This window comes from Peromyscus californicus, unplaced genomic scaffold (assembly GCF_007827085.1).
Source record: "Peromyscus californicus insignis strain IS unplaced genomic scaffold, ASM782708v3 Scaffold_8__1_contigs__length_139910024, whole genome shotgun sequence".
Taxonomy (NCBI): Eukaryota; Metazoa; Chordata; class Mammalia; order Rodentia; family Cricetidae; genus Peromyscus; species Peromyscus californicus.
Genome location: NW_026294606.1, coordinates 43,632,717 through 43,648,304, shown reverse-complemented (window position 1 = coordinate 43,648,304; position 15,588 = coordinate 43,632,717). Strand labels below are relative to the sequence as shown.

The 15,588-nt window shown below is 42.1% G+C and overlaps 1 protein-coding gene across 1 annotated transcript in view; it reads right to left on the bottom strand.

Annotated features, from left to right (window-relative positions):
- The window catches only part of Stard3nl (STARD3 N-terminal like), a 41,732-nt gene extending 26,384 nt beyond the window's left edge, over positions 1 to 15,348 (bottom strand). The window contains exon 1 of the mRNA XM_052727998.1: positions 15,258 to 15,348. The gene's annotated coding sequence lies outside the window, so the exon portion shown is untranslated. The remainder of the gene's footprint in view (positions 1 to 15,257) is intronic.
- Between the last annotated feature and the right edge of the window lie 240 nt (positions 15,349 to 15,588).

The window sequence follows — 15,588 nt, the reverse complement described above, 5'->3', positions numbered from 1 at the left end:
GACGCTAACAAGTATTTTAAATTTATGAGAACAGTCTCAAAGTATTTATTACCTCTTGAATAAGTTCAGTTCTGTTGGGGGACAATATGCCTTTATAGAGAGGAGACCTGGCAGTCAGCATCTGGACTGATGCTGGAACAAGCTCACATGATATCATTTATTGTGTTGCAATAAACATGTAACAACAATTACTGCATAGTTCCCACTATTAATGTTTAACCTGAATGCAGTTATATAGAAGTAATCAATTATATGGAAGTAATCGATCACAGACAAAAACCAGTCAACAAAACAGTAAATGCAGTGGTGTGACTACTCTTCAAAATGAAAAGGACATAAAGAGCAAACACAAAAGTGATGAAAGGCCTGGCTTGAACAAGGAAATTAACAAGAACAAAGGTCTATGAGATGGTGGGTAAAGTCACATGTGGCCCAAGCATGACAGCCCCAGTTCAGACACTGGAGCCCACAGAAAGGCAGAAAAAGAGAACAGACTCCACAAATCTGTCTTCTAATTCCACATGCACACCACAGCACCATGAGCCTAGACACATCCACCTACCCACCACCACCACCACCTCTCACACACACACACACACACACACACACACAATTTTCTAAGAGTTTTAAAGAATTTTTTTTTTTTTTTTTTGGTTTTTTGAGACAGGGTTTCTCTGTGTGGTTTTGGTGCCTGTCCTGGATCTTGCTCTGTAGACCAGGCTGGCCTTGAACTCCTCACAGAGATCCGCCTGGCTCTGCCTCCTGAGTGCTAGGATTAAAGGCATGCGCCACCAACGCCAGGCTTGAAAATGTTATTTTTTTTAAGAACTACAAAAAAAGGAAACACTTCAAAAGACAACTGCAGACTTGATAAGCATTTTGAACTTGTTACATAGGATGCCCTCATTCCTAGAGAAAACACATGTTGAAACACTGGAGACTAAGCATCACAATACGTGCAAACTACCTCAGAGTAGCTCCACAACACACAGGATGTAGGCATAGCTGAAGATGGAGTTACTGCATCTCCATCATTCTATAGACAGCACATACAAACATATATACAACATAAATATAATTGGACACAAAATATTCCTTTAACAAATTAAAAATATTACTAAACCTGTAGTTGACAAGTATGTTGAAAGAAATATTAAGATACAAAGACTGCATAAAAATGTGATAGTGTTCTCATAATTTATGAGATAGGCTTAAACTATGTCCTGAGAACCAAAATATGAACCTGTACTATAAGATTTCAAAATAGATAATGCCTGAAAAATCCAAAGGCTGCCAGGGACACACCACATCTACTTCACCCATTCCTCAAACACAGCTGCATACCAGAGCTCCAGCAGGCCATCCTCTGAACACTGGAATTCAGTGATTAACAAACCCAGGCCATCTCCTATGCTAAGTGAGCTTACCTTCTGGAGATCACAGACACAAGGAAAAGATAAGGGTTTGAAACACTGTGACGGCCATGATGATGTCACTAAGTGAGTTCATCTGAGCAATAACTAGCAGGAGATAAGGGAGAAGTACCACCAGGCAGAAAACAGGATGAAAGCATCTGCAGGCAGAGGAAAGGCCCTGTAGAGGGGCAGGCTGGCCACCCAGGAAGGACTGTGGCCAGCAAGTCAGAGCTGCTGGAGCATGTTGAGATAGCGCAAGGGGATGAGAACTGTGAAGGGCAACACGACATGGGCATGTGGGATCACGGGTACCACTATGAAGACTTCCACTTAAATAAGACAGAGTACCCTGGAAGGTGTTCTCCGGAAGACAATTATGACCAGTGTGTATAGTAAGAATGTACATTGTGAAGAGAAACAGAATCCAGGGAGCTCTCGGTAGACACAACATGGCAGTAACTTAGAAGAAAATGTATGGAGTTAGGAGACCAGGTCATGGCAGCAGAAGTGGTAAAAAACTACCTGGTTCTCACGCCAAGGCCAGAACGTCTGGGGGTAGACTGGGCATGAGGAATGGAATGAACACCAGAAGGAACATAAAAGAGCTGCTGTGTGCTGAAACGGAGAAGACAGAGGGAGGGCAGCAGGAGACAGAATATCCATTCTGTTTGGATGCACAAAGTAGAGGGGATTTATTCAGATCCAAATAAAAATAAGCTGTGAGGAGAACCAGAAGTTCAGGGGAGAGAAACTGGCTAGATACATATATTACTGGGTCAACACAGGATCGAGGGAACTCTCTTCAAACTATAAAAATAAGAAAAAAAAGTAAGAACTAATGAAGTAAATTTATTTGCAGAACAGAAAACACTTTGGGGATAGGTCCTATTTGAGTTTTTACTAAGAGTTCCCATGTTAATAAGCAAGCCCTGGTCATGAAGAAAATATAATAATAGAAACATTTAAAAAGTTTAAAATATTGAACCAAAGATTCCTGCTGCCAGTAGAACCTACATCTAGTCAAATGAGAAAATAAAACAAGGGACTGACTCAAGAAAGGGGAAAATTCCAATGGAAACTCACGACAATAACAGTGTCACTGGGGATGCTGCTTGGGCTACGGCTGGAAGACATCAGCCTATGTGTCTTACTTCTTCCACAGACAAAATGGCAGATGTCACAAAGTGGCCAAGGTCCTGTTGGGTGGTATACATGACTTGTCAGCTCACCTACCCTGAAGAGGTCAATACCTGATAGTCACTCTAGCACTGCTGAGTCATGTGGGTAGAATGTTACAGCCATACCTCGTCACTGCTTCACTGAAAGCCTCTCCCAAGTAGGGCTCTGGGAACAAGACTGTTCTTTGATTTCTTTCTCATGTTTTTCAGAAACTGCTAACTAGAACAATGGGGTCTTCATAGTAACCATTCTCCATTCCTACTGTCTCTTTCCAATCTTGAGTCTTCTCCTAGAGAGGCCATTCTAGGACTCAAATGGATTTTGCATCGTAGACACTAATATTACACTCAAAATATTTCATCTCCACACAGCACCTAAAACTCTTTTCTTCAGTCTCTCAGAGGAATGGATTACCTCTTTGGGGGCTGTTGGCGCATAGCCTCATATAATCCCAAACACAGGCTATTGCCAATACTGTTTGGTCCTCTCCAGAATTTGACCATAAGACTAATTGCTGATCATACCAACATACTTGAGTCATAGAATATGGAAAAATTTAGCTGGTACTCAACTAGAAGCTTCATCCCTACTGGCTAGCTTCATAATGCTTGATGATGATATGCATGCCACTGTAATCATCCATCTCACCCAGCTGTGAATCCTGCAAGTTACAATAGTGCCCTGCTTGGTAACATATGCTCACTGGTGCAATAGCAGCATGCAAGCTATAGGAGTAACCAACCAATTTTTTTGTTGTTGTTGGATATAACTGTCAACGAAGCCAAGAATCTGTGGCTAGATAGAAACTGTCAACAAGGTCAAGATCCTGTGGCTAGATGGGTCATGGGCCCTAGTAGAGATCCTGCTATTATTTTGCTAAGTGGACATGGTACTAAAGTGCCCCCTGATGACTCATTGCTATGTCCACAGCTTAATGTACTGTTCAACCTTCATCAGAAGCTTCTTCTTGCATCAGATGGCAATTAAAACAGAGAGACTCAGAATTGCTTGATGTGCAGAAAATAAGAGACTACTGAGTAGTCAGTCCAATCTTAGTTTGCTTTCTCAGATTTATCTTTTTAAGTATGTGTGTGGGTCTGTGTATGGGTATGTACATGTAAATGCAGGTGCACACTGAGGCGAGACACATCTGATCACCTGCTGGAGCTGGATTTACAGATGGGGTTGTAAGATAACCATGAGACTGTACTGGGAATCAAACTCAGGTCCTTTGGAAGAGCAGCATGAATTCTTAACCACTGAACCATCTCTCCAGCCCCTTAATTTACTTTCTATTTTTGTGATAAACACCATGACCAAAAGCAACTTGTGGAAGAAAGGATTTATTTCATCTTACAATTCCCAGGTCACAATATATTACTGAGGAAGGGCAGGGCAGGAGCTCAACCATGAACTTTAAGATAGGATCTGAAGCAGAAGCCATGGAGGAACAATACTTACTACTGGCTTGTTCTTCAAATTCACATTCAGCTACCTTTCTTATACCTTCCCAGACCACCTGCCCAGGGTTGGCATCACCCACAGTGGGCTAGGCCTTCCCACATCAATCATCAACTAAGAAAATGTCCCACAGACTTTCCTACAGGGCAATCTGATGGAGGCATTTTCTCAAATAAGGTTCCCTCTAATCAGATGACTCTATCTTATGTCAAGTTACAAAAACTAACCAGCACAAGCCTTAATGTGATGTCTCTCTCTCACCCTCCCCTCAAGGCTGGGGGATCATTATGGAAGACAGTGCAGAAAGACTTTAAGAGTAAAGGGTGGTGACTTCAAGGAAAGTGTTTCCAGACAAAAGAGGGAAGATGCAAATATAAACTCACAATGATTGTGAAAGCATGCACAAATCCCGCACAAGCTTAATCCAGATAAAATCCCAGCTTAGAGGAGTGAAGTGGGCATGAGATCCCACCTACCCTTATTTGATGATCTTTTGGCATCTGATTGCTTTTTAGAGAGATAAATCCATTTTCTTTAATGGTGTGACATTTGATATATCAACCACACTCCACTCCAGGGCAGGCCTCAAACCCAGGAGTAGTTGGTCATCACAAACGGAACATGTTGGGGGGCAGGGGCAAGAAGCTGGGTGGGGAAGTGGAAGGATCTGAGAAGAGTTGGGAGAGGGGATGAATATGATCAAAATACACTGTATTTTGCACTTGTATGAAATTCTCAAATAATTAATAAAAGCATTATTTTTAAAATTGAACCTCTTACAGTATTTATCTTGCATCCCAAAGACCAGAATTGGAACTGGGTTCATCACATACTCTTCATGTTTCCCAGACCTATCTTTTCTAATACAGATAAACAACAGCTTAATTCCAAGAAGCAGCCTAGCAAGTAGTCAGCCCACTCTAAAAGCCTCTTCAGAGACAGCTGAGTTCCTAGTCAGTTATTATCACAGGACTCTTCTCTGGAAGGTGGGGCAAGAACTCCTGCAAATGTCATTCTACAGATGGCGAATCAACCCACTGCCTCTTTGGTGTCTCTAATGTAAGAAGGACTCAAGAAGAAATACCTGGGAACACACAACATCAAATTCCCCTGAAGTCACTTGAGACCACCTTCACAAACTAGAGAACTCCAATAAAAGGATGAGTCATTTCCATCTATGACAAAGAGTATTTACAGGCAGAAGTTCCTTCTGTCACTTCCTACAATGCAACATACACACAATGGCCACAGCTTCAAAAATTATTTTCTAATCTCCACCACAGATAAACATCTGCTGTTGAAATTACAGTGAATGTGAGCTAGAGATGTAATCTTAAAATATTGATACCTAGATTTTTTAAAAAAAAAAGTATTACTTTCTCTCTTTTCATTAGTTTTTTTTCACACTTCACAAGAAACTAGGTCTTCAAATGACAAGAATCAGGTACAACTTCTAGGATCATCTTTACCAGGCTAATTTGTGCTTCAGAAGATGGAATCACATAAAAGAACAAAGAACACTGAGAGATGCCATGCAACTCCAGGCTGATATTCCAAGAAAGCAGTGTGCTGCATGCCCAATAGTGAAATCACCTCCCTGTTTCCCTCTCTCTTCCTCTTCCTTTCTCCCTCCATTCTGTCCCCTTGGGTCTCATGTAGCTCAGGTTGGCTTTGAGCCTGCTATGGATCAGAGGATAACCCTGAACCTTCTACCCCTCCCCAGAAGTCCAAGTGTAGGAATAACAGGCATGCTCCACCATGTCAGACTGTAGCAGGACCTCTACAACCTCACTCGGTATCTGTAAAGACCTCAAAGTAGCAACATTCTCAGAAAGTTTAATCTTGTCATTTTTAGAACCAAGTAATTACAAAATCAAAATTATAGTGACTAAACAAAGATACTGATATATACACATTACCTATAAACACTTCCAAATATCTAAGAATCGTCACTAATCATCAGTAAGGTCTTTTTTACAGCTCTACAAGAAAACACGTTAAGGCTGACTCTGCTGCTGGCACCATCCTCACTGGTGAAAAACATGGTCCCTACCAGTTCTCACCAGCCTCTTCTCAATCATCTCTCATCCAACAACCCAGCCTCTCCAATTTCCCAGCACCCATCCCCCCCTCTGCTCAGAAACAAAGCTTTCCTTTCCTAACACTCCAGCTGTGCTTACAACTTGGAGTTCCTTGTACAGATTTGGCATTTGCACCTTTGCCATGCCTCAGGCCCACCTAGAATGCCCATTCTGCCAATCACCCAACTATCAACAGCTCATGCATCACCTCCTCAAAACATTCTCCTGATCCCCAAGGGCTTCTCAGTGCCTCTCCAAAGGCTCAGGTGCCAGCATCTTGGTTCTCAATGTGGAAAGCCATGCAACAGATGGTAAAAGCATTAAGAGGCTGGGCATGGTGGGGGTAATTGGCTCACTGGAGAAAGTCATTACTACAGTTTCCAGGGACTGGTTGATTCTGGAAAAGGCACAAGATTACAAAAGAGAAGTTGTGGGCCCTGAGTCTTCTGTTTTACCATGTGATCTCTGCACAGAGCTTTTTCCCATACATTTCTTTGCTACACTGAGACAGGCCGGGACCCTTGCCAGAGGCTGAGCTATCAAACTGCCTGACCATGGGTTTCCATCCTCCAAAACAAGGAGCTAAATAGCCTCTCTTTTTAACACTGAGGTGGACTTTACATAATATAAAATTATAAAAATTGAGTGTACAATTCAGAGGCATTGAACATATTCTCAATATTGTATAATTTTACCTCTAACTATAGTTCCAAATATTTTCAGCACTGCCAATGGAAATTTCATAGCAATTACACAGTAACTCCCCATTCCTCCCCCTTTGCCCTGCCCTGACAACACTGATCTGTCTTGAATATTTCATATGAATGAACATGTTGTAGTTTGTATAGAGCTTCTTTTACTTATCACAATGTGTTCAAGATGCATCCATTCTATAGCATGGATTAGCAAAAGGTGGCATGCTGTTCTCTTGCCTCTATTGCTGTGATAAATATACTAACCAAAAGCAACTTGGGAAGAAAAGGGTTTATTGGGTTTATACTTTAGACCACAGTCCATCATGGGGGAAGTCAGAGCAGGAACTCAAGCAACAACAGCATCAGGAACATGGAGGAGTGCTGCTCACTGGCTTACCCCCAGACTTGCATTCAACTGCCTTTCTTAAAAAGCCCAGGCCCACCTTCCAGGGATGGCTCTTCTCACAGAGGGCTGGGCCCTCTTATATCAATTAGCAATCAAAAACTGCCCTATCAGATTAGTCCATATGACTAATCTGATACAAGCAATCCACCAATTGAGGCTCCCTCAGATTAACTCTAGGCTGTGTCAAGGAGACAGCAGAAGCTAACTGGAAGATCTATTTATAAAATAAACCTCTTATTTATAAAATTATCCTACACCAGTCCTTTGTTTTAGTAATAGATTACTTCCTCTAGGTATGACATGCATAGATACCTTCAAGATAATCTCTATTCTACTAAGTGGTCAGCCCTGAAAACATATACACACAAGTAACAGTATACAAACTGAGCAGGTTTACTTATGTATTTAGGAACACACATACACAAACACATGCATATAACAACAATGAAAACAGAGGCCATGAACGTGAAAGAGAGCAAAAAGGGACATATGCAAGGACCTGGAGGGAGAAACAGGAGGGAAATGATGTAATTATTAGCTAAAAAGTTAAAAAGGTATTTTTAAAAATAGAAACTAAAATAAGGATTTCCTCCACCTTATAATATATATTTCACATATTGTTCACAGGTCTTTTGTCAAGCACAATATCAAAGCTCCTATAGAACAATGAGGTATCCTTAACTATTTTTTTTACACATTAAAAGTTCCTAGAAAGCCAGGTGTAGTGGCACCCACTCTAGAGACAGGGCCAGGAAGAGCACAATGTGAAGGTTATCCTCAGCTACACAGGGACCTCAAAGTCAGTTTAGGTTATATGAGGCCCTGCCAAAACCAAACCGAATGAAAAAGAAAAATAAGAAAACAAAAGCACAAACAGAAAACCTCCTAGAGAACAGTTCTGTATCCTAGAGCAATGGTGGACATGCAAGACATCTTATTTGCTTGTTAGATTTATAATTACAATTACCAATGTATAAACATATAGAGGGCCAGCAATGATGGAGCATGCCTTTAAGCCCAGCACTCAGGAAGCATAGGCAAGAGGATCTCTGTGAGTTCAAGGCCAGCCAAGTCTAGATAGTGAATTCCATAAAGAGACACTATCTCAAAAAAACAAAGGGGGGCGGGGATAGAGTCTGGGTACTTGCTAACTGAAATAAAAAAAATTATACACATGTTTAGAATTTCAACATGATATATTAATATACCAAGATACCAGGAATATTTTGTTTTTTCTGAGCTGGAGTTTTATGAACTCCCTGTGTAGTGTGTGCGTGCGTGCGTGTGTGTGTGTGTGTGTGTGTGTGTGTGACCTTGCCCTGACTCTCCTGTATGTACAATTATGCTTCCCCCAAATAAAGAATATTAATTTCAGTTTCTATTCTTGGTAATGGACTTAATAAAAATGTCCTAATCTTCCTCAATAGATTAGATTGGTCATCTGTCTTTCCAATATGCACAGGCACAGCACAAAAGTGCTGTACACACAAGATAGCACACAGACATCAACTATATGCCTGGGACCTACCAACCCAAACAGATGCAGATTTACTGCATCTACTGCATGCACAGAATTGTGCTAGCTGCTGTGAGGTAAAGTAAGATGCAAAAGGCACTGTCTTTATCCTTATGTACAAATTATACAAGTGGTTTGAAAACAAAGTATAAACAGGTATAATACAAAGAAGGCTGAGTATCAGTTTGTGAGCAGCAATGCCATCAAGAAAAGGCTACACTTAGAAGAAACATGGCTTTGAATGACCTGAAAAGCTGTGCAATGTATCAATGAAGAGGAAGACAAAGGCAACTGAAAATGGATTAAGCACGAGCATGCCCACCAACAGGTTATCTTCTGTCTGGGGAACCCAGGTGAGGGAGCTGAGGGAAACTTCTGGGAGACTGAACAGAAGTGTGTGGACAAGTCAGAGAGAGCTGTGAAAAGACAGCATGGGAGTGAATGTTCCTTTCCCATAAGGCTGGGCTGAGGAGAGCAGAGTAATAAGGACAGGGCAAACACCAAAGGCCAGCAAGAGTTCAGTATTTCTAAAATGTTGGCAGAGAACTTCCTTGTTCAAAGAAAGGTAAACAAGAACTCCAGGGTAAGAGGCTCTCAACAATGTGAAGTATGGCTGTGGTTCATTTCTCCAGGATGGAGGCACTCAATTCCATAGTCTACATTTTCTCAACACCCCGTGAGATGAGGTGTTTATTTAAACACTGGGGCAAGTGGAAGTCACGAAAGAAAAAGTACGAAGAACGCCTGTCCCAGCTACAAGCTGGCAGTTTCGTCTGCAGCAGCAGCAGACTCAGCGCAGAGCATGTTAGATGAGCAGCTTTGATTTGCACACAAGACAATGCCTAACTTGCCCATCCTCATTGCCACCTGTGCCCCCCACTCAACTCGTACCCGACTTCCGCCATCAAGTGGATGCACACCTCTTTAGGTCATCTAAACACTACCATATGCCTCCAAAAAGACCTCAAACTAACAGTGGGGGCTGTGTTTATTTGCTAGCTTACACACTTCCTAAAAAGGGAATCAACTGTCAATATGCAGAGATGAACATTTTCACTAACGAAATCCCTAGGTTTCTAGTTTCTCTTGAAAAATAGGCAACTGGAAATATTCTCCAGCTCACCAGTTTGCCACCCAGTCACCGTATTTACTTCTCGAATCAGCTGGCTCCTGCTGGCATTTAATTTTCCTTCTGATTTATAGGCTCTTTGGATTACTGACAGTGGTAAGTCAGAGAGAGGGGCTATGTTGGAGCACTGGCTTCATTTTACATCCCAATATTGCCACCTTGGCCAGGTAACTTATCCTTTTTATGTTTTAATGTTGTGCAAGAGAGGGACAGTAATACTGCAACCTAACTTAGAGGGAGGTTTGGAGAATAAACTAAAGACAACAGAGGTTCCCAACGGGACAAGATATTAGGGAGTAGAATGTGCTCACTGCCCTGGGGCACTTGTGTAGTTGTCTATCTATGGGTAGAGACCAGAGATGGTCTTGGACCTCCTACAATCAAAGGCTAGCCCCATAACCCCATGACACAGCTCTTGACGCAGAACATCTTCCGGGCTAATTACTAGCAACAATGCCAAAGCAAGTCCTGGCTTGGTGCATTCACCTGTGCTGGAGAAACGTCTAACACCTCAAGAGCTGCTGCTCCCTTTGATGAATTTACAAGACAGGAACAGAGGAAGGGCACTGGGAGCTGAAGGGTGGCAGAGCAATTAAGAGCACATAATGCTCCCGCAGAAGACCTGAGTTCAGTGCTGGTGGGCGTGGCTAACAACCACTTCAAAGCCAGCCCCAGGGGAATTGGTACTCTTCTGGATTCTGCAGGTGCTTAAACTCACAGGTACATATTCCCACACCCCAACACACACATACATATACATAATTAAAAATAAATGTTTAAAATAAATTTGAAAAGAAAAATGTCACTGGAATTACTTGATTCTGCATTATCAAATCAACAAACAGGAAGCAATGAATTCAAAGAATTATGGAATATATTTTTCTAAAACAAAAATAAGAGTATACTATAATAAGCAATAAACAATATTCAAAAAGTCTATTGTTCTGGGAGATACAGGATACAGAAATCTGTAACTGATTCAACTTAAAAGGTTCTAAGCCAAATCATGCATTTAATAAAGTGAAGATTAACTAGTCAAAACCAGAGAAAACAGAAGAGTTTTCAAACTCAGAGGACAAAAGCAGCCCTACCCAGTTCCTGACAAGAAGACCCTCCAGACTTAAACAGCCAGAGTCAAAGAGCTGGGTGAGAACTGAGGCTCTGATCTCCACTCACCACAAGAAAAGAACTATCTTCCATATCTAAGTCTGTTCACAAAGAAGGGAAATATCAGAAAGACTTAAACAAGAGCTTGCCCAGAGTTCTGAAGTACAGCAAAAGCCGTAAGTGTTGACCAGACCCAGGGAAGGAGCCAAGAGCCTCTAGGCCACACTCTCTCTGGCTGGACCTCAGCTTTTCCATCTGCATTAAAAATATTAATGATTGTAACTATTTTACCATGACATTTTTAGTAGCAATGTGCTCCAACATTTACATCTAAAGATTTAAATTTCTCAAAAGGGACAGGCTGGAAACTATAGAAGTCAGACCCAAGCTGGAACAGGAAGACGTTCTGTGGAATCACAGCCAAGAACCAACACTTCTCTCAAAGACGGTAATGAATGTGTAATAAAGCTACAGAGCTCTACAGTGCAAAAACCACTCCGTGTGCAGCACAGATGAAGTCTTTAAACCCTTAGCCAACACAGATTTGAGGATGCATCTATGATAACCCATGACCAAAGGTAGGAAAGTAAAACATGTTGCAGAGAAACTGTCCCAAAAGTGCTGCGAAAAGAGAAAGCTCACATCATGGAGACAAGAGAAATGTTTTACTGAGAAAGTCCAACATTAGGGTGGGCTCTGAGGCACAGGCAGAGCTTTGGCCAGCTGTCAAGCAGAACACAAGCAGTGTCACTGAGGCCATCAGGGTCCCTGTTTGGGGCACAGGACTCACCATGAGCAGATAGTCTGGATGCCTATAATGTGGGGTCTGACTTTGACAGCCTAGATCTCTTAAGAATGTAGGCACTAGTTGCAGGAGTATCCTTACAAACAATGAGACTTGGTCTAAATATACAGTTTTTTTTTTTTTTTTTTTTTTGGTTTTTCGAGACAGGGTTTCTCTGTGTAGCTTTGCGCCTCTCCTGGAACTCACTTGGTAGCCCAGGCTGGCCTCGAACTCACAGAGATCCGCCTGGCTCTGCCTCCCAAGTGCTGGGATTAAAGGCGTGCGCCACCACCGCCCGGCAATATACAGTTTTGATATTTTGGGTTAAAGTGCAAAAAAAAGCTCTTTTGCATAAATGTTAAGTATCTTCTCACATTTAAGAAAGATGCCAGTTCTATTAATATTATTCTAGAGCCATTAAACTCAATTTCCATTATGACGACAGGTCAAAAGGGCAGCCAGAAAGCAAATGAAACTACTGGTTTTAATTTTTATAAATCCAGTTACTAATCTAATGTAGTTCATCAAATAAGAGAACCTTAAAACTAATGGTTCTTTGTAAAATTTAGGACCACGCTACACCATGTAACAAACTGGTTCTTCCACCATATAAAGTTTATAAACTAGTTTCTACTTTTTAAAAGCAGCATCAGAAAAATTACATCATTGAGCTGTCTCAAGTACTTCCTCAATCATGGGAAGAACTCTACAGGCTACCAGAAACAATGAGCCAGCACACTGCATGCCACATTACCTCACATCTAAGAATAAGATCAGGCTGGCAAAGTATTGGCAACTTTTAAATATTGCTGAAATTAACACTTGAATTAAAAAGAAATTCTGTTGTACCTTGGAATGAATCCAGGACTGCTCAAGTATTCGTCCCCTGAACTACAGTCCTGCCTTATTTATCAGAAGACAGGGTCTTGCTAAGTTACCAAGGCTGGCCTACAACTTGGGATTTCCCCTTCCAGAGATCTGCATATAACTGGTGTTACAATCATATACCACTGTATTCGGCGTCACTTACAAGCCATAGGTACCACTGTGCTGGGAGTCACTTACAAGCAATAACCTTCTAACAAAAAGGAAGGGCGCATGTAAAGTGCTGGCATCTACTTCTTCAGAAAAGGGGGAAAATTTAAAAGAGGATTATTTTAGTCCAAGGGAAAAGCACTCTCCCACCTTTTAAACTGCTTTCTATGAGTTTAGGAACAATGTACTCCAGATATTGACACGATGTACTTTGATATATGCAGACACTCTTTGATAAGGGATTTTCAAGAAGGAAACAGAGCAAAATAAAATACTAGCATGAAAATTTGGAGGCGAGCATTTGGCATGCTTGGCCATTTCACACATTGAGCTTGGGAAACTACTGCCTATCTAGGGTTCCAGAACACCTTCTCCACTGAAAGGGTCCACTACATAAGCTCTAAAATGTCACATCAGGAACCAAGTTTGAAACACCATCAACCTATAGATCCTGTCACATGCTTGGTGGAGAAGGGGTGGAGCATGGTGAAGTCGATTGGAGTAAAGCTAATGACCTCCGTCAGTCTAGCTGAGGGGACTTAGGGAATGTTTCCTTCACTGATGAAATGTTTTGTCATTTGCAATGTCTGAAGAAAGAGAATGCATGCAATGTGACCAGAAAACTGCAGGAATTAAATACAGAGTAATCCTTAGTCATTAATACACATGCTAATGGAAAAGGCTAATCTACTTACTGTTGTATTTTCTTAGTAGAGCAGGACTGCCCACCAGTGCTTTCCAAACGGAAAGCAGGTAAAGACTGTATTGGAAATGACTGACGACTGGGAGCAAGGAGAGAAAAGCTAGAGCTTAAGATAAGCAGAGGGCTTGAGTCTTGTACACAGCAACAACAAAAAGGAAAAATAACTGTGTGGGATACAGTGCTAAGAAAAAGAGGGCCATGCTTCATTAAGAGGACCCCCAAAGAGAAAAATATAAAATGAATTAACAATGATTTCATAATCAAAATAAGCAGAAAGCTGCTAAGAGTTTATGAGTGCCTATAAAGTCTGCTCTTCCACGCAGGCCTCAGATTCCTGCTCATTGCACAGCATCACCTCCAACCAAGGTCCACTTGCCCACTGTTTCCTGTTAGAGTCATACTGGACTCCTCTCCCACTAAGCCTCCTCTTCCCTTCCAGGCTTTGCCTTGTAACTGGAAACTCCCTGATCTTCTCATGACTCACTCTAAACGTTCAGGTCTCATCCAAAGCATCACCTGTTCAGGGACATTTTCCTGCATCCCACATACCATAGTCACACCAATGTGTCTTACTACTTGATCTTCTAGCATTCATTACTATCTAAAACCATGTTTTCATTTGCACATATACTCCCTCTTCACCACATCTAAGGAATTTGAGAGCAGGAACCTTAGCTAGAGTTCAATACTCAATTTCCAACACCTAAAACAACATGTGGCATAGACAGACATTCATCATATAAACTGTCTAATGATTAAATCCAAATGATAATCACTATCCTGAGAAGGTAAGTCCTCAGAACAGTTTTAATTTCCTTTCTTTAATACATTTGATGATGTAACCTTTAAAGGTCCATGTTTGAAACAGGAAGATTTCAAAGAAAAATGTATTCTTCTCAACAATACAAAATAGTACATATGTATGGCTATCATGTAGTGGATGTAGAGAGAGGCACAGTATACACTGTCCCTTCATAGGCATGTTTATCCAGCATTTTACTTATCCATAAATACAGCCATAATACTATAAATTGTTCTTTTTCATCAAATCCTGCTCTAGAAGACGATGATGGCAGATGAAGCAAAAATCCGTTTAGAATTCCTAAACAAAAACATCAGACGGGACATGCTGAAGTAACTCTAGTGCACTGAGAAGTTAAACCCGTCACTGTGTTCAGCCTTACTAACCTTACCCAAACTAGTACTGGGTCAAGTGATGGATTCGGTGATTCCATCTGTGAATAGAGACAAATGCCTTTTACAACTGCCGTATTGAGAGAACACTAAGTAAAGTTCCACGATGTCCACCCATGTTCCAACCAAAAGAGGAAGAGAAAGAACGCTACTGAGATTTTAACAAACAAACAAATAAATAAAATAAAAGGCAGGATGAGTGGGCAAAGAGGAGAGCTAAACCCAAGTCTAGAATATTCGTGACTCATGCTTTAATTTTCGTTTCATTTTGTTATATTAGGGCTTTTCTTGTGGCAGGCGAAAGGCTGGTAACTGACAGTACCTGCCAGTCCATACCCGCATGTCATCCCGATCTTGACGGGTGAGTGGCACGGGGCCAAGGCTGGACCACCCGCCTCCTGTTGAGTGTGGGAGTGGGCCCGGGGCCCAGCATCACTCCCGCACTCCGCCGGATTTGCACCCACAGGGCGCATGGCCCTGGCCAGGCGTGGGGAGTCCTACGAGTCCCGAACCTTTGCGACCTGCCCAGCAGGGCTCGGGAAAACAGCCTACCTCCTCTGCGGCGCGAGCCGCCCGCTGGCCTGCAGACCCGGCTCCGCGGTCCAGGCCCGCCGGGCTGGGGCGGGGCTGCAGGGCGGGACCCGCCGGGACGTCAACACGCTGAGCACGCACAGACGCTGCCGCTTGCCGGAACAGTAAAGCGGTACAGGAGACAGCGGATTGGTTTGAGGAATTATCAGTCTTGTGACGACCAGTAGACGGGTCAGGAAGGAGGCAGTGGGCGGGTCTGGAAACAGGTCGAGCCTCCAGAGCCCCGCCTACACCTGCAAGGTTATAGTTAGTTGCAACTTCCTGTGGGATTCTAGTGACGGCTTCATTAGTC